Source organism: Simochromis diagramma, unplaced genomic scaffold (genome assembly GCF_900408965.1).
Source record: "Simochromis diagramma unplaced genomic scaffold, fSimDia1.1 OVJJ01000216.1, whole genome shotgun sequence".
Lineage (NCBI taxonomy): Eukaryota > Metazoa > Chordata > Actinopteri > Cichliformes > Cichlidae > Simochromis > Simochromis diagramma.
The window spans coordinates 6,276,083-6,296,946 of NW_024386883.1; the positions used below are offsets into that span (position 1 = coordinate 6,276,083).

General features: G+C 40.3%; 2 long non-coding RNA genes across 14 annotated transcripts; both read left to right on the plus strand.

The window, feature by feature from the left end:
- The first annotated feature begins 324 nt into the window (after positions 1–324).
- On the plus strand, positions 325–2,996 carry LOC120733612. 3 transcript variants are annotated; one of them, XR_005695879.1, is made up of 5 exons: positions 326–662; positions 1,500–1,949; positions 2,265–2,353; positions 2,468–2,640; positions 2,804–2,996. It is a non-coding gene; the product is annotated as an uncharacterized LOC120733612 (long non-coding RNA). The 3 variants fall into 3 exon arrangements; XR_005695880.1 differs by having other exon boundaries at positions 327–1,740; positions 1,838–1,949; XR_005695878.1 differs by having other exon boundaries at positions 325–1,949.
- A 10,374-nt stretch (positions 2,997–13,370) lies between these two features.
- On the plus strand, positions 13,371–19,632 carry LOC120733611. Of its 11 annotated transcripts, XR_005695877.1 has the most exons (9): positions 13,416–13,478; positions 14,208–14,268; positions 15,307–15,487; positions 15,586–15,699; positions 15,854–16,076; positions 18,171–18,301; positions 18,553–18,661; positions 18,767–18,888; positions 19,031–19,632. It is a non-coding gene; the product is annotated as an uncharacterized LOC120733611 (long non-coding RNA). The 11 variants fall into 11 exon arrangements; XR_005695875.1 differs by having other exon boundaries at positions 13,415–13,478; positions 15,565–16,076; XR_005695867.1 differs by having other exon boundaries at positions 15,586–16,076.
- The last annotated feature ends 1,232 nt before the right edge of the window (positions 19,633–20,864 follow it).

The window sequence follows — 20,864 nt, forward strand, 5'->3', positions numbered from 1 at the left end:
ATATTAGACAGCTAAACAAGTAGTTACCCATCGTTCCATAAAAATGACCCCAAATCAAGTTAATTCAGACAACCCAGCCTTAGTATTTCAAACCTGATGGCACCTCTTCTCGCGTAGAAAAAACCCCATGAAATTTAAAAAAGGTGATCACGTAGGCTCTCTAAAAGTCAGAGGTGTGTTGATAAGCGGTATGAGGCAAAACATTCACAAGCGAGGTGTTTACTATTGACCAATGCATACCTACCCAGATAGCAAGGAGACATTGAACAGATGTTGATTTTCCATCTGAACCATCAGAATCGTCAGGATTGAAATGTCAACACAAAACCAATGTTGAACAACATTGGAATACTGATGAAACCTTACACTGACATTGAAATAACATTGATTCACTGTTGTTCTGTCATCGTTGATTGTTGATCTATTTATAGTTGACAAGGTGACAACAATCACGTTGAAAAACCATCGATTTATGGTTGAGCGGGAAATTAAAGCTGCTACCACTTGGACTATTCCGCAGCACCCCTATCACATTGGTACATCCCTCCAGGTAACCATTGTCTTGTACAGTAGAGCGGGACATTAGATTTACTCTCAGCGGAATTGACCGGAGAAGGCATCAGTTCATGCACTGCACTGGCCTGCACCACGATTAGTATAAGGTAAGAATGAATGACTTTTGTTCTATTCGTTATTTCCACGGTTGCATTTGAATAACAGTAAAAAAAAAAAAACAAACTTGTTAATGTAAAGTTTCGGATAAAATGTGGGAGCCCGAAATTGTGTCTACTTTCATCTTACAATCCGGCAACAAATAAATTGCACTGTGAACAAAGTCTATCAACAAAGAAAACATTTTCGTTTCATACTTTTCCGTTATATTCCCTTACAAAGCTAGCTTTAACGCTTCAAGGGTTCCTTTGTTCTTGCCGTCACCTCGGCGCTTGACCCAGACTTTCGCTCTGTAGTTGCTTTTTAGCATAGTACTACAAAAAATTGTAAATCTGTGATATATGATTGATAAACGTAAAGGTAACTGTATAAATGTGTTCAATGACTTTGTTACTTTTAATGATTGGAGAGCACCCGCTTCGATTCGCACTCAATTCAAACTTTACGCTGCACGCTCACCTAACTTTACGCTGCACGCTCACCTAACTTGCGTTTGCACCTTTTGTCCACACGTAAACTGCGTTTAGCATTTACGTGTGGACGAGGAAGACGGAGAAAACGCAGCGTCAAAGGTGTGCGCCTATTTTGACGCCACACTGTGCGCCAAGTTTTTGTCTCGGTGCCATGAATTCCTACAATGGCAGACTTAGACAAAATACTGTTAATTTTATTATCTTCAGTGTTTAAATGCTTACATATACGGGTTTGCTTGTAATTGTTGCCTATATACATTTTAAGCTATTATTTATTATTTAGTTCAATCAATAGATCAAGTTTTGTAGTGACTATGAAATATATTGTAATTATCTGTTTCCTGTTTATCCTAGACAGGGCAAAAAAGGACTCCAAATTTAAAAAAAAAGATAAAAATGAAAGACTGGTGCATTGTGCAGTTTAGCACTGGTGGTACAGAAATAGTCCCTAGATCATGGATAAATGGGGAGAAATTGTCATGGCCTCCATATCCTCCGTGAGACACATTCAGGATCCACAACGCAGTAAAGAGGAGAGTTCATCCTGGTGCAACATGGCTCACCTATGCACCAGTCCGACTTCTAATAAGCCATGGTGGGTATCATCTGGATTGGTGTTGTATAAATGTAACAATAACAAGTTTTTCGTGTCCTAATTTATGTCTGGCCATACATTGTGTTTGTACTTCCAGACACATTTCACGAAGCAGAACGCAGTCTTCAGAAATATCTAAGTGAACACTGTGATACGTCTGACCTTCAGTCCGAAGCTGAAACTCAGACCAGTCATAAAAGAAAGCACAAGTAAAACTTTTTTTATTTCACAAACATATCTTTGATTGCTAAGAATTTATGATCTTGTCTTTTATACATATCTGTGGTGCTTGCATACTGCAATATCACCACATAATATAGTCCAAAAAGTGGAAGCTTGTAAACTTTTTATAAATGCAAAGCCGTGTACACTTGTGCACTTCAAAAATTCCTTGTATACTGTACCTTCTTGCACATCTCCGTTTCCTGTGTGTGTTGTTATAAATCAAACTGTAACTTTAGGAAAAAATATTCCAAAAGCACATTTGTAATTACTTATGACCGTTTTCAACTTTTTTTCTTTAGACCAAATCCCCTGTACACATATAGTGACTCAGAGGATGAGCAGCCCACAAAAAAATGGTTTCCCCAGGCCCCTCGAGTGAAAATACCAGGTAATAAAATACTGTCTAGTGTCTTTGTACATATCTGTGTGTGACACAAGGAAACGTTTGACAAGTTGTCTGTATTCTTAAATACTTAAAAAATAAAAAATCTTTTTCTGTCAGACCTGACGAGAGCTGTTAACGAACTCCGTGAGGAGGTCAGAGCCATCCGCAATACCGGCTGCAATGAATCGGTAGATGTTGGGGTACTGCCTCTGGATTTGCCCTTGCACAACATTGAGGAGCTAAACAATGCAGAGCCAGCTCTTCAATCACAAGAGGCAAATAAGGCAATAGTAAGTATATAAAGGTTATGTACACTTTGTAACTATAAAGTGTAATAGCTGTCAGATGTGATTTAAATACATAACAACGGCCTGTTGATTAAACACACAAGCACTTGCATACACATTTAAGACATGAGACACGCTAATTCCATCTCTTAAAATGTGTCTATAGGTGAGACGCTTTGCCTTGATTGGAGCCTGACGCAGCAGTTAGGGGCAAACTCTATGTCCGAGTTTGTCTTTGCACAAGCAGTGCAGAAATGGCTCCGATACGCCCCAGATCGTTTGGGTGGTGCAGGACGCACATCATGCAAAAAATTACAAACTTCTGTGAATCATATAAACGTAAATAGGAAACTGTCTTTTAATTTAGCAAACGAAACATGCCTATTGACCTTTTTTTGTTTATTTTTTTTCTCTGTTACATCACATGCAATGCTTTCTTATTTTAGGATATTAATATTGACATAATACATTGTGAGACATTTGGGTTTTTTTTATAAAGGGTGTCCAATTTAAGGAATAAGTACAATTATGTGTTTAGGTGGTTGAAGTATTGATGGAAACATGCAGTAGTTTAGTATTGGTTAAAATACCTATAAAGAAAGGTAGATTTCCAGTCATGATTTAACTGTTGTTTTAATAAAAAGCAACTGTGCGAAAGAGGTGGAAAATCAACACCATAGCTCAACAGTGTTTCAATATCAGAATCTGACATTGTTTCAATGTCAGCAGTATTAGAAAATATAACGTTGAATCAACGTCAGGTTTCAACATTGATTCAACATCAAAACCTGACGTTGTTTCAACGTTAAAAAAGGGTGCAAGAGTGACGTTAGGTCAACGTCACACTTCAACGTTGATTCAATGACACAGCCTGATATTGACTCAACATTGTTTCAATGTTTCCTTGCTATCTGGGTAGAGATCCTCCCGTTTATAAAATCAAAGATTATGACGGGGAAGAAATTATCGGTAGTTTTTATGAGCATGAGCTGCAGAAAATCACTCTTGTCAAGGATAAGCTCTATCACATAGAGAAAATTCTCTCAAAACGTAAACAGAGGGGACAGGTTTATTTCCTGGTCAAATGGAGGAGCTGGCCTGAGAAATTTAATAGCTGGGTTAAAGCCAGTGAGCTTAAAACCATCGCATAACAAACTTCGGGCCACACACGCACCTTGGTAACCTTGGTAACGGGTCAGCAATGACTGTCAGGTCGCAGGGTTTTTACGTCACGCTTCCATCAAATGCAAGTTTGAATGTATTTAAAAATAACACCAGCAGCTGTTTCCGTGTGGATCTCGCCCAGCATCTCAATCTCGATGGGGCATGGGAGGTTGCTCTCACTGAAATTTCATATCCCTATACATGGCTTAATCTCCCTAATGATAAGGCTTATTTTGAATGTAGGAGAAAGGGTGATGCTGAGCAGAGGTCTGATAACGTGGTTAAAACCAAAATACGCGCCGGGTTTTATGAGGACGCTGAAACTTTGAGAACTGAGATTGAGGCCTGCCTCAGACGTATCGGCTCTGATATTTATCTAAAATATCATCCCATTGTTAAAAAGTTTGAATTCACAGCTGGGGGCATATATCAACTAAGGTTTTTTCCTCCTCTCGCATATATGCTTGGTGTACCAGCAGGTGTATGGCAACGATTCGAGCGCAAATTTGCCCCATATCTTTCAGATATAAAGGCTGGCTGTTATCATCTATTCTGTTATTCTGATATAGCTGCCTTACAGCTCGTGGGTGATAGCTACTCCCCGCTACTGCGTACTGTGAAAATAGAGGGCAATTACGGAGATATCGTCACCCTATCTTTTAACAAACCAGACTATATTCCAGTTGCACGAAGACAAATTGAAAATATCCATATTGAAATCAAAACTGATCAGAACGAGCCTGTAAACTTTACCTACGGTAAAACGATAGTAAAGCTACACTTCCGGCCTGTCAAGGATCTTGCATAACTCATAACAAAAAAGAAAAGGATAATAATAGATTTATAGGGTATTATCAAACGCAGGCTGGTAACGGTCTGCCCGGATTTTCAGGTGCGCCTGTAATTTACGGGCGCGGAATAGCGTCTATTTTCTCTAAATTGTTTAGATTTGTAACCCCGTTCATAAAGAGGGGTGTGAGCATCGCAAAGCCTCACCTCAAATCTGCTGTCAAAGGTTTTGCTTCTGATATTGTTACCTCATCACTCTCAAATTTAACTCGGTCGAACACACCAGAGCAGCAAGAGGGTTCGGGGTTGACCCTAATTTCGCGCAGACCCTTGAAGCGGCCCCCAGGTCAGAGGTTGAGAGAGTTTAAAAAGCGCAGGAAAACGGTGAAAAAGAGACAGAGTGGGAAAACCGTCAGACGGACAGGACGCAAGACTGATATATTCTAAACACAACATCAACTAAGAAGCAATCAGCAATGTCTTTACTTCACGAGAGATCAAACGAATGCACCTTGAGTGAGTTAGATATTTTTACAGCCCCACTCACTCAGATGTCTATCGAGGACAAATGTTATTCAGAAAATCTACCAGTAACAGCGCTCACAGATCGGGGGCCTCTGGAATTTTATGTCCCCGGAAATGGCTTGCATTACTTAGATCTGAATGATACACTGCTCAGTTTAAGACTGAAAATAACAAACCATGATGGTAGCGATATTGAGGCAGACGCTAATGTTGGAATTATAAATTACCCTTTAAACACCATCTTCAGTCAGTGTGACGTCACATTGGGCGACAGATTGATTTCACAAGCGAGTTCGACACATGCATATAGAGCCATAATTGAAACATATTTAAATTACTCAGAAGAAACTCTGAAAACTCAATTTACTGCAGGTCTGTTTTACAAAGATACAGCTGGCTCACACGACTCCCATGTTGTCAATAATGGCCCGAATAGGGGCTTAGTCCGGAGGGCAGTTTACAGTGAACGCTCGCGAGAGTTCCATGTGATCGGGCCGCTACATTCAGACATATTTTTCTGCGAAAAACTCTTACTAAATAATGTGGATCTACGGATTAAACTCACAAGAGCAAACGATGCTTTCACCCTCATGGCGCCTGAAAATGCCAATTACCATCTCAATATTGTTGGGGCATCATTGTTCGTAAGGAAAGTCACGGTGTCCCCCGCTGTCCGTGTTGGCCACGCCTCCGCTCTCATGCATGCGAATGCATTGTATCCCATCTCCCGGATTAATGTAAAAACATTTTCAATACCCGAGAACTCGCGGATATCACATCATGAGAATCTGTTTCTGGGCTCACTTCCCCGTTACCTGGTCATAGGCATGGTTAACCATGAGGCTTTTACAGGTCGATATGATTTATGCCCTTTCAATTTCCAACACAACAATCTAGAGTTTTTGGCTCTGTGTCATGAGAGTAAGCAAATACCAGCCAAAGCGTTTCAACCCAATTTTGCTGAAAATCAATCCGTAAGAGAGTTTTACAGCCTGTACACTGCTACCGGGAGAAACCTGAAAGATTTGTCCTTGTGCATTGACAGACAAGAGTTTGAACAAGGATATACATTGTTTGTTTTCAATATGAATCCTTCAGATGACACTCAGGCCTTGTCACCTGTGATAAATGGCAACTTGAGACTTGAAATGCGCTTCAGAGTGCCACTGCCTCACACAACGACACTGATCGTTTATGCTTGTTATGATTCCATTCTCGAGATCAATTCCAAAAGACAAGTTTTGGTTGATAATTACTAAGGTTTCACTTTTTTTATTGAATCATGAACAATCACCAATTGGAAAGTATTATGAGACTGTTAGTGGGCGATAGTTTTTTTGGAGTATATGCAGAAGATGAATTATTAGCATTACTCAAACGCTCGTTTAAACGGCCTACATATATGATCATAAATACAGATCCTAGGAACAAACCTGGAACTCACTGGTTGGCTATTTCTTTAGATGAAGATGGAGGTGCTAGTTTTTACGATTCGTTTGGATTCCCACCAGATTATCCTTTTTACCCGAAAAGTATTGTAACATTTCTGAAAAAGCATGCTAAACGAGTATCTTTTCATCAAAGACAGCTACAAGCCACACTCTCGACTGTATGTGGCCAGCACTGCATATTTTTTCTGGCTAAAAAATCGCGTGGAAAGAGTTATAAGGATGTACTTGCTTTATATAGCTCTGACCAAATCAAAAATGATAGCATGGTCTCGTGTTTTGTAAAATGATTTATCAGATGTGTATTAATATGTAAGGCTAGCAATTTTAATCAAACTTCGTGTTCTCTGAAAGCTTTTAATGATTGTCATTTGTGCTAAAAAAAAAATTTCAATAAAACTAACAAAACGTTTCTTGGGAGAAAAAAAGTGGTGTATTGTGCTTATTTGTTATATAAAAACATGAGAAACAATTAACTTTTAAAAACAATAAGGTTTTATTTTTTTGTTTTTGATTACATCAGAAATACACCCAATACGGTGTGATGCTCTTGCTTTTCTTCTTCTTCTTTTTTTTCTTAACAATAACATCATCCTCAGATGATGTTTGGTATTCTCCTGTTTCTCTTGATCCTTTTAACGCTGCTATTTCTCTTCTAGCTGATAAGTTTCCAATAGTTGATAGGGGTATTTTTACATCCGCCAACATTCGCGCGAGCGAGCTCCAGCCTATGGGTTTCACACTTGCACGGGGACTTGCTAAAAATTTCATCAGGTCCAGCATTTGACTACCTACTATGGGCTTTTCTCTATGCATCAATTCGCCCTCCTCACTCCATCCGATGTGACCTTTTGATGCTAATATTCTACGCATTAGATATTCAGTGTTTCTCTTTGAACGTGGATTTATGTGGGTTAAAACATCGTGTAAAACCTTATTCACACTTCCCGTCTTTCCCCCCTCTGCGCTTTCTTCCTGATGATATTCATCGGATCTCTCACTCTCACTCCCTTTACGCTCTCTGGGGAGTCTTAGTGTTATGTGTCTGCTTTCATCTGATTTCTGTCTCTCAAGCACCAGATACTTTCGTAAAAGCATATTATACTTTTTAATTTTCTCATCTGGTGCTAGACCTTGAGTCTCCAGTACTTGTCTCATTTGACTATCCAGATCATCCTCCGCCTTCTCTCTGATATTCACTCGAGAAGCATTTGCATGTGTTTCATTTAAGCGTTTGATCTGCTCAGGTGAGATCAGATACATTTTCTGCATTTTTATTTGCGAATTGCCCCAATTGCCAGATCTGCAACAATGGGTAGAACCGTTGTGAGCAGAGGTAACAGGAAACCCCCCTTTTGAGTGATTAACTTTCTTTTCTTTCTAACACCCTCTCGTCTGCTGGCCATCTGTCTGATTTTCTCTCTATACCGTTTCAGCTTCTTATGCTGACATTCTGTGACTGGAATATTTCCTTTTAAAAGATTCATACAAATCTCACAAACAGACTGAATAAAATCGGGTGAGCATTGTTGTAAAATAACCTTACGGATTTTAGGGGAGCTTGTGGTTAGTGTTTTCAGTAAAGCAAAGTTTCTTCTCAATCTTACAGACATTGTTTCTATTATTTTTTCCTGGGCAAGAAAACACACAGCTTTTCAGAGGGTAGTATCCCTGTTCTCAGTCTTAGTTGCTCTGGACAGGTGGGGGTTAAATCTATCAATAAATATCCATGTTGCTCTCTCGTAGCTTCTTCAAAACTTTCCAAAAAGTATTGCACACGTCCTGGGTATATTTGTCTAGCTAGTGTATTAACTTGTAATTTATCACGAGGGTTTTTAAACAACACCATGTAAGTACTGTTCAGACTGATCGTCCTGCTGTGTTTACCTTGTAAAAACACGTTCTGGCTCAAAATCATCACACTCATATTTTTATGGTGTCTGTATTGAGTGAAAATCCGGACCACTTCCGGATGATTAGCTGCTTGAAAAATAACATCGTCCAGTACAATGAGATGACTTTGGTGTGAGGGAAACAAGGTCTCATCTTGAAATGATTCAGGAATGCCCTCGATGAATTTGTTTTTATTTTTCTCTTGAAGCTCAGAATACAGAGGTTGAAAGGATGTATAAACCCACACAACATTGTCAATAAGCTTGTTCAAAACATGTACACAGTTTTCCAATACAGATTTCACAAAAAAGGTCTTTCCAGAGCCACTTGGCCCGACAACCATACAGGAAAATGGCACATGAAGTCTGGGGTCAAACTCGATTAAAGCAGGCTGAAACATTTTTTTTTTTTTTTTTAAAAACAAACAAAAAAAATCAATAACCAAAGGGTAAAGTCAGACCTCCTGGCAGCAATCTACGCTTGTCATAAACAACCCGGAATTTTTTGGGAAATGATGAATTTTGTAGTGAAAAGGCTGATTTATTACGAACGATACTGTGCTGAGGGGCCTCAAGTGTAGACCCTCCTTCACAGTTATCAATGTAATTGTCAACAAGAGTCTTTACAGATTCAAAGTTGACCTTTTCGCAGACATCATGTGTTTGTGTGATTCCTTTTGCTTTCAAAACAACTTTACCTTTTCTGGTCATGTAACCATAACTCTTAGGTCCTGCTGCAACAAACTCTGTAATGAAATCATCCTGGTCTAACTCATTTGTTAGCTCGCCTAAATACCTGCCTGTTTCTAGTTCAGATTGATTTTCTTTAGTGAGATACACTACGCTATCAGTGTCATAGTAAATAGCTCTTTCCTGCAGCTGATCCAAGTAACTGTAGAGTTTCATACGCCCATATGAAGTAGTGAAGGCCGCAATGAAGATGTTATCTGTGGAGTTTGGGAGTGGAGTGCAGAGGTCACCATAACACCATTGAATAAGAGCCACATCATCACTGACAAAAGAGAAATAGCTCACTTTGTATTTTGGAGAGAACATGAGGTTAAAGAATTCCTCGGGGTCACTCACCAGTTTGCTCTGTGTGAGATTATTTCTCTGGCCAAATTTTCCCCAAAAAGAGTTTAAACACAGTTTGGCCATTTGTCTTTTAGCAGGGTTTAGTTTTATGTTTTCAGGGTCTAAAGTTATTCCTTGCTTAGCCTGGTAGTCTTTAATGTAAAGCTGTTTAGCCTCCTCAGTTACAGCATCTGATGGGTAGCCTGAAGCTTCTTGTTTTTTGCGCAGGAAATGATGTACATAGTCTGTGAATATTGTGTTACTCTGTCTCTCAAAGTGCCATACCTCTGTGATTCTACCTATTTCATAACCCTTTTCTAATGCTAGGTTAAACTCGGGAGTGGTCCAAACCCCTCTCAGTGCTCTATCCTCGTTACTATGGTTACAGGCTCCTTGTTGGTTGTTCATTTCAGCACAAGTGTGACAGAGAGTAAAGAGAAGTTTTCCTGATTTTGTTTTATATGGTAAAACGGGAAAATAGAGCCCTCTTGGTGGGTAAACAACCGCTTTGATAAACCCAAAGTAGTTTTTAGGGTCCTGAAAATTTCGAAAGATTATTTGAGGATGACCTAAGGGGTAGCTACATGTACTATTTACATATGGATACAGGGAGGTCACGTCGACATAGTTGATTTTCTCACGGGGCCCGGCACTACAGCGAAGTTGTGCTGGGCTTGTACGGCCTCCAAAGAGGGCATGGCGGGGGTTCAAAGGCTCTGGTGGATCATAACGTTTGAGAAAGCTGATTACACTCTCATCACTACGTTTTAACTCGGTCCAGTCATGCTCCCAGATTATAACAAGAGACACATTATGCTCAGCTCTCAATCTAGCGAGCCTGTCTTGAGTGGCGCTGTTTAACTCTGCAAAAGAGGAACCTAGCAGGGGGTTAACATCGGACTGATTGGAAAAACACTTAACACACCCATGGAAGTAGCAGCCCAAAAATTCCCACGCGTATGTTTTACCATTATTTTCGGAATATCCATCTACATAATAACTACCGAGCTGTTTTTCTCCTTGATTGAGCGCATGTCTGATAAAAACACCTTGCGTACAGGAGAGATATTCGAGCCATTGAATTGAGGATGAGGAAAATGATTTTACCTGATTATGGTAATTTAAAGGACAGGGCAGGGCCAGAGAATTGGCAGGCATGAAGTTTGTCAAATACGTTTTAAGACAAGCGCTTGCAAGCGTGTTGCGACTGAAAGGATCTACTTCTGTCTCTTCAATAAACCCGTTTCTAAACAATGCGCAACCCCGAGCTAGAATTTCAACGTCATTTTTACAGTATAACAGCGCCTGTTTCATGAAATTGAAGGGGCCAGAGCTGACTGAATCATACCATTTGTAAAATTCCTGTCTGCCTTTTGATGTCATGCGCTCGAGACTAAATGCGGAAGGGGGAGGGTACGGTCCAACATAAGTTAGGTTTTGTTTGGAGCTGAAAGAATGAGGAAAAAAACCTTTAACACTATCTGAAAATCCCATCGCTTTCGGGATAGCTGACAATGGCATAGGTAGGAAGCATGACGAGTCCATATAACGTTGATTAAAGTCTGGGTCTGTAAAGCTGATCACTTTGGAACCTTGCATTATCAAGTTTGGTTTTAATCCTCGCCTAACTAACCCGCGAAGGATAATGTACGCATCGAAACCCTTTGCATTATGAGCGATAAAGATTGAGCCCTTGAAGAGGGGGCGTCTAAAATGAGCAAGAAAGTTTTCAACGCAATGCTCGCCCTGAGAGCTCCAAGATTTACCATCTGATGTTTTTGTACACACCAGAAAAGGGCTGTGCTCACCGTGTTCGTTAACAAAAGTTTCAAAATCATAAAAAATCAACTTGTTATTATGTTTTTTTTCGCGTTGTAAAACCTGCATATAGCACTGATGTGTTTGATGATCACTAGAGATTTCCTGACGACAGATTGGGCATTTTCTCTTTTGGCATTTGTGAGGTTTTTCATGTGCTGCTAAACAATATAGCCTCGAGCACTTGATACATTTCCTGTAGAGGTCGCAGTTGCTGGCGGACCTTTCACGCCTCTCAACGAGTGTTTTATGGCTCTCAAAACAATAACGAGATCTACAGGTGCGATTACAATCGGTACATACAATAGGGGAGAGGAAATGATCGTTGCAGTCAGGCTGCATACAGACTGAGCAACGAGCAGGGCAGAAATGGGATAACACATGGTTAAAGCCTATGTAACAATGAGTACACAAATACGCTGTGCCCAAAAATCCTTTAAGATTTTGCGCTATTGACTGTACTAGTATGAAATTTACAAAGGGTGCGATCATGCTCGTTACGGTAAAATACTATAATTTTACATCCTAGTAACCTTTCAAATGTAATTATTTGATTAAACCCAACAGGCGTTTGATCATTTAGACCAGCTTTTTGTTGAATTTCTCTAGCTAATGTTTGTGCTTGATAGTCATTAAAATCGGGTTGCAGAAGGTGGGCAACACTTGTAGCAAAACACAACTTATTCGAGGGGTTATGGACCACGTATAAAAAACGTCTTTTCTTTTCCACAATTTCGCTGTCGAGTATGTGTTTAAGCAATCTTTTCCCACTGCCATTTGGGGGTGTAACAATCTGAGCTACAACCTCCAGCGAGCCATCACACATTACTGACCAGTTTGACTGTACCGCTCTCAAGAATAAATTTTCAAATTCAGATAAATCATGATTATCACGTAAAATCACTGAAACATTATTTTGTAACTGCTGGCCTATCAATTCTAACTGGATATAATCACCTGGACGTGCGTGAAAGAAAAGCCTGTTTGATATTTCACGTGCACTAGACATTACGCCTTGATAATAATGCGCATAGTCGGGTATATCGTTTGGAGGAGGAAAATTCAAAATTTCTCTAATTTCAACGTTATTAAATTTATTTCTAACAACTATAGAGGGTTGTGCTGAATTACTGGCGCAACTCTGGTCTGGATTACCCCCATGTTGAAAGGAGTGATCATGGTTTACTGGGTTAAGTGGCTCGTTCGCAGAGACAATGTCTGCGGGAGAGCTGAGTGATTGATGAGGATTAGAGTCATTGAAAGTGGTTGACAGCTGTATCGGGGGGCTGCGGCTGAGCGGCTCGTTGGGACACGCATTGTCTGGGGAAAAGACTAGCAAATGCTGGCTTTGAGAATCAATGAAACGATTTTGATTTAGCCTGTTTATTTGACTCAATAACTCTGGCGGTATTTGAACCTCATTTTGTATTTGGGCCAAAGCTTCTAAAGCTCTATTAATTGCTAAAAACGGATCAGAAGAGGAGATGTTTTGTGTCAGACTCATTTGTGAATGAACCGCGTCTGACTCTGTTTGGATCTCATCATGATCCACTCCCACACTCAAAGAATTATTTTGAAAGGCACTTTCATTGGGCGCTAATCGGGCAAGAGCTAAATTAAGCAATTCTAAAGGATCATTATTATTGATCACCTCAGGTTGCTCACTGTTTTGTGAATATGTAATCTGAGAATGGTGTGTATTTTCATTTAACCTAGCTAACGCTGTTTCTAAAGCAAGAAATGGGTCTGTAATATCTTGTTCCTGGTTATCCATTTATTTTATTATTATTGTTTAACAGGAATATATTAAAAGAACAAAAAACCACAAAAGACAGTATGTTTGAAAAGCAAAATGAAAAAAACAAAGTTTTTATAAGATGAGCTGAACTAATTCAGCGAACAGAGATACCGCGTGAAGAGCGATTGAAGCGAGCTGCCTTCGTGTGCGTGTTCGCGTTGTCCTCGTTGTCCTTGCGATCGTCCGGGATATGAATGGAAGGAAAATTGAGTTTTTGTGAGTTGTTTGCTGGTGGCCTGGTTAGTTGTATTGTGCCGGCTGCGCTCCCTCTCCAGTTAGCAAGACTCCAGAATCCACTCTGGCTGCAATCCGGTGGATATGCAGTGTGTACAGGTAAGACCATTTAAACGGACAGCACTTATCGAATGACCATTAAAAGTCAGCGAGTGTCAGTAATGTTAATGTGGTTATGTTAGTAATACACCGAGTGCTAATATAACAGCTTTAAGATGCATTTGTAGATATTATTATGTGTTTACCGTCTTTATGGTGCTAGCTTAAAGTTACGGTGTAAACGTTAGCTTATATTGGAGTAAAGCTGTTACTGGTTAAACGATGTTAGCACAGAAATATTAGCTTCTGTCATGACTGATGAAGTTACTAGTTAATAAAGTTTTCAGTAAAGTGTTTAATCACAGCCACAGATTGACAGCAAATATCTCGATTAGCTTCAGTGCATCTGTAATAAATATGTGCAAGTTTCAGTGCTTCGTTTAAACTGTATGATACTTATACTGACCCAGGGTCAGTGTAAAATACAATCCTAGCTGTGTGAACAAAGCCTGGCTCCTTTAATCCTGCATGACAAACCTCAGGATGCAGGTTATTATTACTCTTTCCTGCTGACACACCTGTCACACCTGAGAGTCAGCTAGAAACTTACAGTGACGTGGACATCATGCAAAGACTGCCAGACTCTGTAATACTGTAAATGATCAGTGACTCAGGTTATCACTAAACTTTAAACGGCACCTCTGTGTCTCTGTGTGCTGAACATTTAGGATTGAGTCAGGCTGCATCAGCTGAAGCTGTTATTTGTATATATCAGTATTTTTTATTCAGGTGTGGGGAAAATACGTAAGACTGCAGTGAAGCGATGCACCAGATTAATCCCTGGCCAAAGGTGTCGTACTTAAATCAGACTACTGATCCAGCCACATCAGCCTTTTGTGAGGTCTGTTTAAAGTTGACTAAAAGTGGACTGCAGGTTCCTGAGAGGTGGACTGTGAGCACAGAAACACATGTTCATACATACAGCTGCAGCAAACTTACATTAATTTTAAATAGATTTGTTACTCTGATGTCTGTCTCTGTGTTAGTCCTCTGACAGACTGGTGACCTGTCCAGGTGTGCTCTACCTATGACTACTGGGACAGGCTCTAGCTCCTGTAATAGAAATTTTCTGTTATTCTCATTTAAAGTATTTAAGTGCTTATGCATGTGCTTAGTTGTGACACTGTTACTGTTCAGTGAAAGTTTCTAAAACTAGATGAACTTACTTCAGCGTCAGCAGTTTGAGAAAACAACTCCCTTTACAGGTGCTGATAAGGCCAAGGGCACAAAACAGCTTAACCATTGATCCGTTAGGTTTCATAGCGAGACACATGAAGTGTGGTAGGATCAGTTTGTAACTTCCTCCCTCTTCCTTGGAATGCATAAAGGAGCAGGAGCACGACCTCTGTGGCAGCGCTGACATGACTGAACTGTGATGTTTGATGTGTGTTGGCGCAGTAATAAATAGCTTGATCACAGCTCTTTCTGTGTTGCAGACTTTATTTTAAAAATTCCACGACACCCCCCACCCTCCCACTGTGAACCTGAATTGAATATTCAGAAGACATTTGTTTAAATAGTTCTACAAATCTGAGCTGTTGGTGTGTCCTTGGATTGTGTGGTAATAATATTAGAGCCTGCAATCTTTCTTACTGAATCTCTACTATGAGTCATGTTACCTGAGATTAATTCTATGTTTACCTGTCAGCCTGGACGAATGTGCTGTGTGAAGGAAATTAAATTAAAACAGATCTGAACTGCGTACATTTAAGGAACCTGTTCATATTTAATATGAACCAGTGATGTTTTTGATTGCTGATTCCAAGAGAGTCTTTGTGGAAATCCTGTTTGGCTTTTTGTTATTTTAATTCTCTTCTCTGTTTTCCAGAACAGTTCTCCACAGTCGCTGTCCACATGGGTCAGTGGGACCAAGAAGCACTCAGCTAATGTGGGACTCTGACCAGCAACATCCAGCAAGACCCAGACAGCGTTTTCTATCTCCCAGCTGGAGGTTTTTGTTTGTCTGTGACTGGAGAGTCAGATTTTTGTTGAGCTTCACACTTGCAGAGGTAAGTCAGTTTGCAGAGATCCCTCCCACCCTGGCTTTTATGTGCTAGATTTCTTGTCTGAAACAGTAATATTTCAGTGACTGCTGCTTATACCACAGGTTAATACACTCTACTGATCCCTGATGGGAGAATCATCAATTTTGGCAACAAAGAAGCCTGGTGGATGTTTGTTTACAGTCTGATGATGGGACATCATGCTCTGCATCTTCAAAGTTTGTCTCTTGATTATTATTCATACCCAGTAATGTGAAGTATGCTTATATCTACTATAACTGAACCAACCTGGTGCTGTTCATTTATGGAGGCTGTTGAGTCTGAATGTTGGATGTTGTGTATCTCGTGTTCTCTGGGCTTTGTTGTCCTCAGTCTTTTTGCAGGATCAGAAAACAAAACCAGGAGGCGCGTAAATGTTTCTTCTCCATGATGTTTCTTCAAATGTTTCTTCTGGATGATGATAAGACTGACACGGGATGCCACCTTTGGTCTTGTGATGAAGCAAAGCTCAGGAAGAAGTGGGATTAAATGGTACCCACATGTGTGCTGCTGAGAAGGATGTACAGGGGCACCTGCAGCCAAATCCAAGCCTCAGGTTAGTTGTAGTTGCAGAACGCTACAGGACTGAGACAGCTGAGGCATCAAATGTTTGATTAAACGGATGAAAAAGAGAAGTTTCTTCCCTATAATTATCACTTCTTAAAATCTGTAGCAACTTCAAGTCTGTCAGCGTGCTGAGCATGCTCAGAATGTGACAATATATTTTTGTTCAATATTTAATTTCTTTCAGTTGCAATTGTTAAAGGAAAAAAAAAATAAAAATATATTCTTATAATTTAGCAAACTAATTTATCAAAAAAAATGTACATACAGTGGGGCAAAAAAGTATTTAGTCAGCCACCGATTGTGCAAGTTCCCCCGCCTAAAATGATGACAGAGGTCAGTAATTTGCACCAGAGGTACACTTCAACTGTGAGAGACAGAAAGTGAAAAAAAAATCCATGAATTCACATGGTAGGATTTGTAAAGAATTTATTCGTAAATCAGGGTGGAAAATAAGTATTTGGTCAATAACAAAAATACAAGTCAATACTTTGTAACATAACCTTTGTTGGCAATAACAGAGGTCAAACGTTTACTATAGGTCTTTACCAGGTTTGCACACACAGTAGCTGGTATTTTGGCCCATTCCTCCATGCAGATCTTCTCGAGAGCAGTGATGTTTTGGGGCTGTCGCCGAGCAACACGGACTTTCAACTCCCGCCACAGATTTTCTATGGGGTTGAGGTCTGGAGACTGGCTAGGCCACTCCAGGACTTTCAAATGCTTCTTACGGAGCCACTCCTTTGTTGCCCGGGCGGTGTGTTTTGGATCATCGTCATGTTGGAAGACCCAGCCTCGTTTCATCTTCAAAGTTCTCACTGATGGAAGGAGGTTTTGGCTCAAAATCTCACGATACATGGCCCCATTCATTCTGTCCTTAACACGGATCAGTCGTCCTGTCCCCTTGGCAGAAAAACAGCCCCATAGCATGATGTTTCCACCCCCATGCTTCACAGTAGGTACGGTGTTCTTGGGATGCAACTCAGTATTCTTCTTCCTCCAAACACGACGAGTTGAGTTTATACCAAAAAGTTCTACTTTGGTTTCATCTGACCACATGACATTCTCCCAATCCTCTGCTGTATCATCCATGTGCTCTCTGGCAAACTTCAGACGGGCCTGGACATGCACTGGCTTCAGCAGCGGAACACGTCTGGCACTGCGGGATTTGATTCCCTGCCGTTGTAGTGTGTTACTGATGGTGACCTTTGTTACTTTGGTCCCAGCTCTCTGCAGGTCATTCACCAGGTCCCCCCGTGTGGTTCTGGGATCTTTGCTCACCGTTCTCATGATCATTTTGACCCCACGGGATGAGATCTTGCGTGGAGCCCCAGATCGAGGGAGATTATCAGTGGTCTTGTATGTCTTCCATTTTCTGATGATTGCTCCCACAGTTGATTTTTTCACACCAAGCTGCTTGCCTATTGTAGATTCACTCTTCCCAGTCTGGTGCAGGTCTACAATACTTTTCCTGGTGTCCTTCGAAAGCTCTTTGGTCTTGGCCATGGCGGAGTTTGGAGTCTGACTGCTTGAGGCTGTGGACAGGTGTCTTTTATACAGATGATGAGTTCAAACAGGTGCCATTCATACAGGTGACGAGTGGGGGACAGAAAAGCTTCTTACAGAAGATGTTACAGGTCTGTGAGAGCCAGAGATTTTCCATGTTTGAGGTGACCAAATACTTATTTTCCACCCTGATTTACGAATAAATTCTTTACAAATCCTACCATGTGGATTCATGGATTTTTTTTTCACTTTCTGTCTCTCACAGTTGAAGTGTACCTCTGGTGCAAATTACTGACCTCTGTCATCATTTTAAGTGGGGGAACTTGCACAATCGGTGGCTGACTAAATACTTTTTTGCCCCACTGTATATCTGTATTAGTTTTAATGAATTAATTTGACACCTGTATTGAAAATACCATATTGTATTCATACAGAATCAGTTTGGTATCATTGTTTGTCTGTTCACTGATTGTTGAAACTAAGAGCTACTTTGATCTGTTAAGATCTAAAGTATCCAAAGTTGAGCTCTGATGTTTCTTCACCCCTGTGTGTGTGATATGTGATTCCTACATGCTGGCAGAGCAGAGCGGCAGTTTGTGCTCACAGATGGTGACGGTGTGGAGAGACGGTGGTGTTTCCTCAGAAGAACCAGCAGAGTCACTTGCTGACTGATGTTCGTCTGCACTGCACAGAGGAAATCAACTGACCAAGGTTTGTCCAGTGACGTGTTATGAATGTATATTTGTTTTATGCTTACAGATATGTTTTTCTTGACAGAGGCTCTGCAGAGGTCAGACAAAGCAGAGAAAAAATGTGCTTTACATTTTACTGTGATTTATTGAGATATTTGCTGCCTGATGTTCAGCAGGAGTGGAGAAATAGAATCAAAGGAAGATGTTTTTGCTGTTTTTGTAATGATGTAAGTAAATCTTCAATATTATTTATTTGCTTGGTTATATTAGGAGTGTTTCTGAGTGAGGGGGAGAGGAGTCATCATCCAGGTAAAGTGACGTGGATCAGTGGATACACTTGTCTCCCCTTTAAAGGAGACGATCCAAGTCATCCTTAAATGTTAGTGCTTTCAAATACACAAACATTTTTAAAGGACAAAAATGAACATCCAACTTTGACTGTAACACAAAATAAATCTTTGCATGTGTGTTTTCAAACTCTCAGATGGGCAGCATATCAGTCTTGGACTGTCTAACCTGCTGGAGCAGCACTGAATGACCACCACACATGAGCATGTTCCTGCAACATTCAGCATCTGATCCTTCATCTGTGTGCTTCTGCTTTTGGTAAGTACAGTTACCCAACTCCAGTAACTCTAAACACATGCCATCCATTTCTAACGGCCTGGTTACTTCCTGTCAGTTACTTTAGAAACCATGTGGTCACCTGACCTAACACTGTTTCTTCTTCTTCCCCTTAATGTTCAAGTGTCACATGTCCAACAGCTGGAGAGGAAACTACACCAGTGTACTGGGATGTTTCAGCAACACGTGCCAGATGCTGTTCCTTCATGGTGACATCACCAGAGACAGCCCCACCCACCTCAGGACCTCGCCATTGATCATGATGATTATAATGATGACAGCGAGCGGAACTAAGACTGTAAAAATCCACGACCAGAATGTTTCTTTCTAATTATTAATGAATACTGAGAGCCTCGTTCTGTGTTTTGTCTGTTTTGGGGTTGTTGTTTTTTTACCTCATTTGTTACTAACAAAGTTCACAAACTCACACAGTTTACATTCTGTATGTTTCCATCTTTACCAGCCACACTCTAACTGCATTTAAGAAAATAATCCTTAGAAATCGTCGTTTTTCTCTTTTGTAATTGATGATAATTCAGTGAATATACTGCACTGCTTCCTTTTATTGCGTCACACATTGCTTTATGTTTTTCAGTGTCCAGTTATTTTTTACTGCTGTTTGAATTCTCTGTATGTTTGACCCTGTAGACTGTTTGATGGACTGCTTGTCTTCCTGTTTGTAACCGCCGCCTGTTTTTTAATAAAGATTTGGATTTCTGACTTCAACACAGCCTCTGCGTGTCCTCCCTTTGTGTCCTCTTCCTCTGTGAATGTGTTGCATGTGTCACAGATTCATTTTATTAACGGCTTTCCCACAGTGAGTTGCATCAGCATTCATTCACAGCACATTTCAGAAGGATTCAGATTAATACAATGATCTTACAGTCAGAATGATCCTGACAGAGTGCCACTGTAAATTATCTTTCATCGGGTAAATTTAAAGTTCAGTATTTCAAAGCAGGAGTTATGAAGAATCATGCTGGCATTAGGATTAATAATATGTACTTACAAAGTCAAAGTTCTTTAATTATGCTAGAATATTGGAAGACAATCAACTTTTAGTGTTTTCCGCATATTAATTATTCTGAAATAGAGACGTGACCCTAACTGTACAGAAGCACTAAACAACTGACAATCTAACAGACACCATTGGCCTGAGCCGTCATGCACAGTGAGTCTGATCCTTTGCTGTGAGAGTCTGACAAGCATGTTTCTGGTCAGTTTGGAAGAAATAATATCACAATGTTGATCTTTCTTTCCAATATTCCTTCTCTTTTACAACATAAACTGTGATCAAAGCTACTTATGTTCACAGCATGTAATAATACTGACAGTCCAGGGCACTGTGGTCTGTTGAGCTAGGGTTAGGGTTAGGGTTAGCAATTCAGACATATGTAACCAATATTAAATGTCTCTGACGTGGGCCACTGTCCGCAGTGTTGGGAAATCCATACCAGGCTGGAACGAGTCAAGGTAAGTGAGCATCCACGAGAAGACACAGCAGATGCATCCTACTAATACTGACAGGACCAGGAGACTCCAGAAACCGAGCATCTTCTCTTCAGTGCCATCCTCTCCTGTCACCCTCTCTACCCGCAGCTCTTTGAGTATGGGGTAGATAAGGGCGCAGAGAAACCCTTATTACTAATTTGTATTATAATTCAATTTTCATGAAATATTCATATTCAGTATTGGTCCTTTTATATTATAACCACGTATCCACCCAGGCTCATGGTGGGGTAGGGCTCTGTCCTGGGATGCTTGAGTACAAGGTAATGTACACCCTGGCCAGGTATCCAGTCTGTCAGAATTGTTTTCAATATTTGGTTCAAAAACACGAGTGACAACAAAAATCCAACTAGGATTCTTGCATATGATGAATGAAGTCTGTCTTTGACTGTATTGTCCAGCTGATCCATCAAACCCCCAGCAGGTGAACCTTATTCATGACATAACAC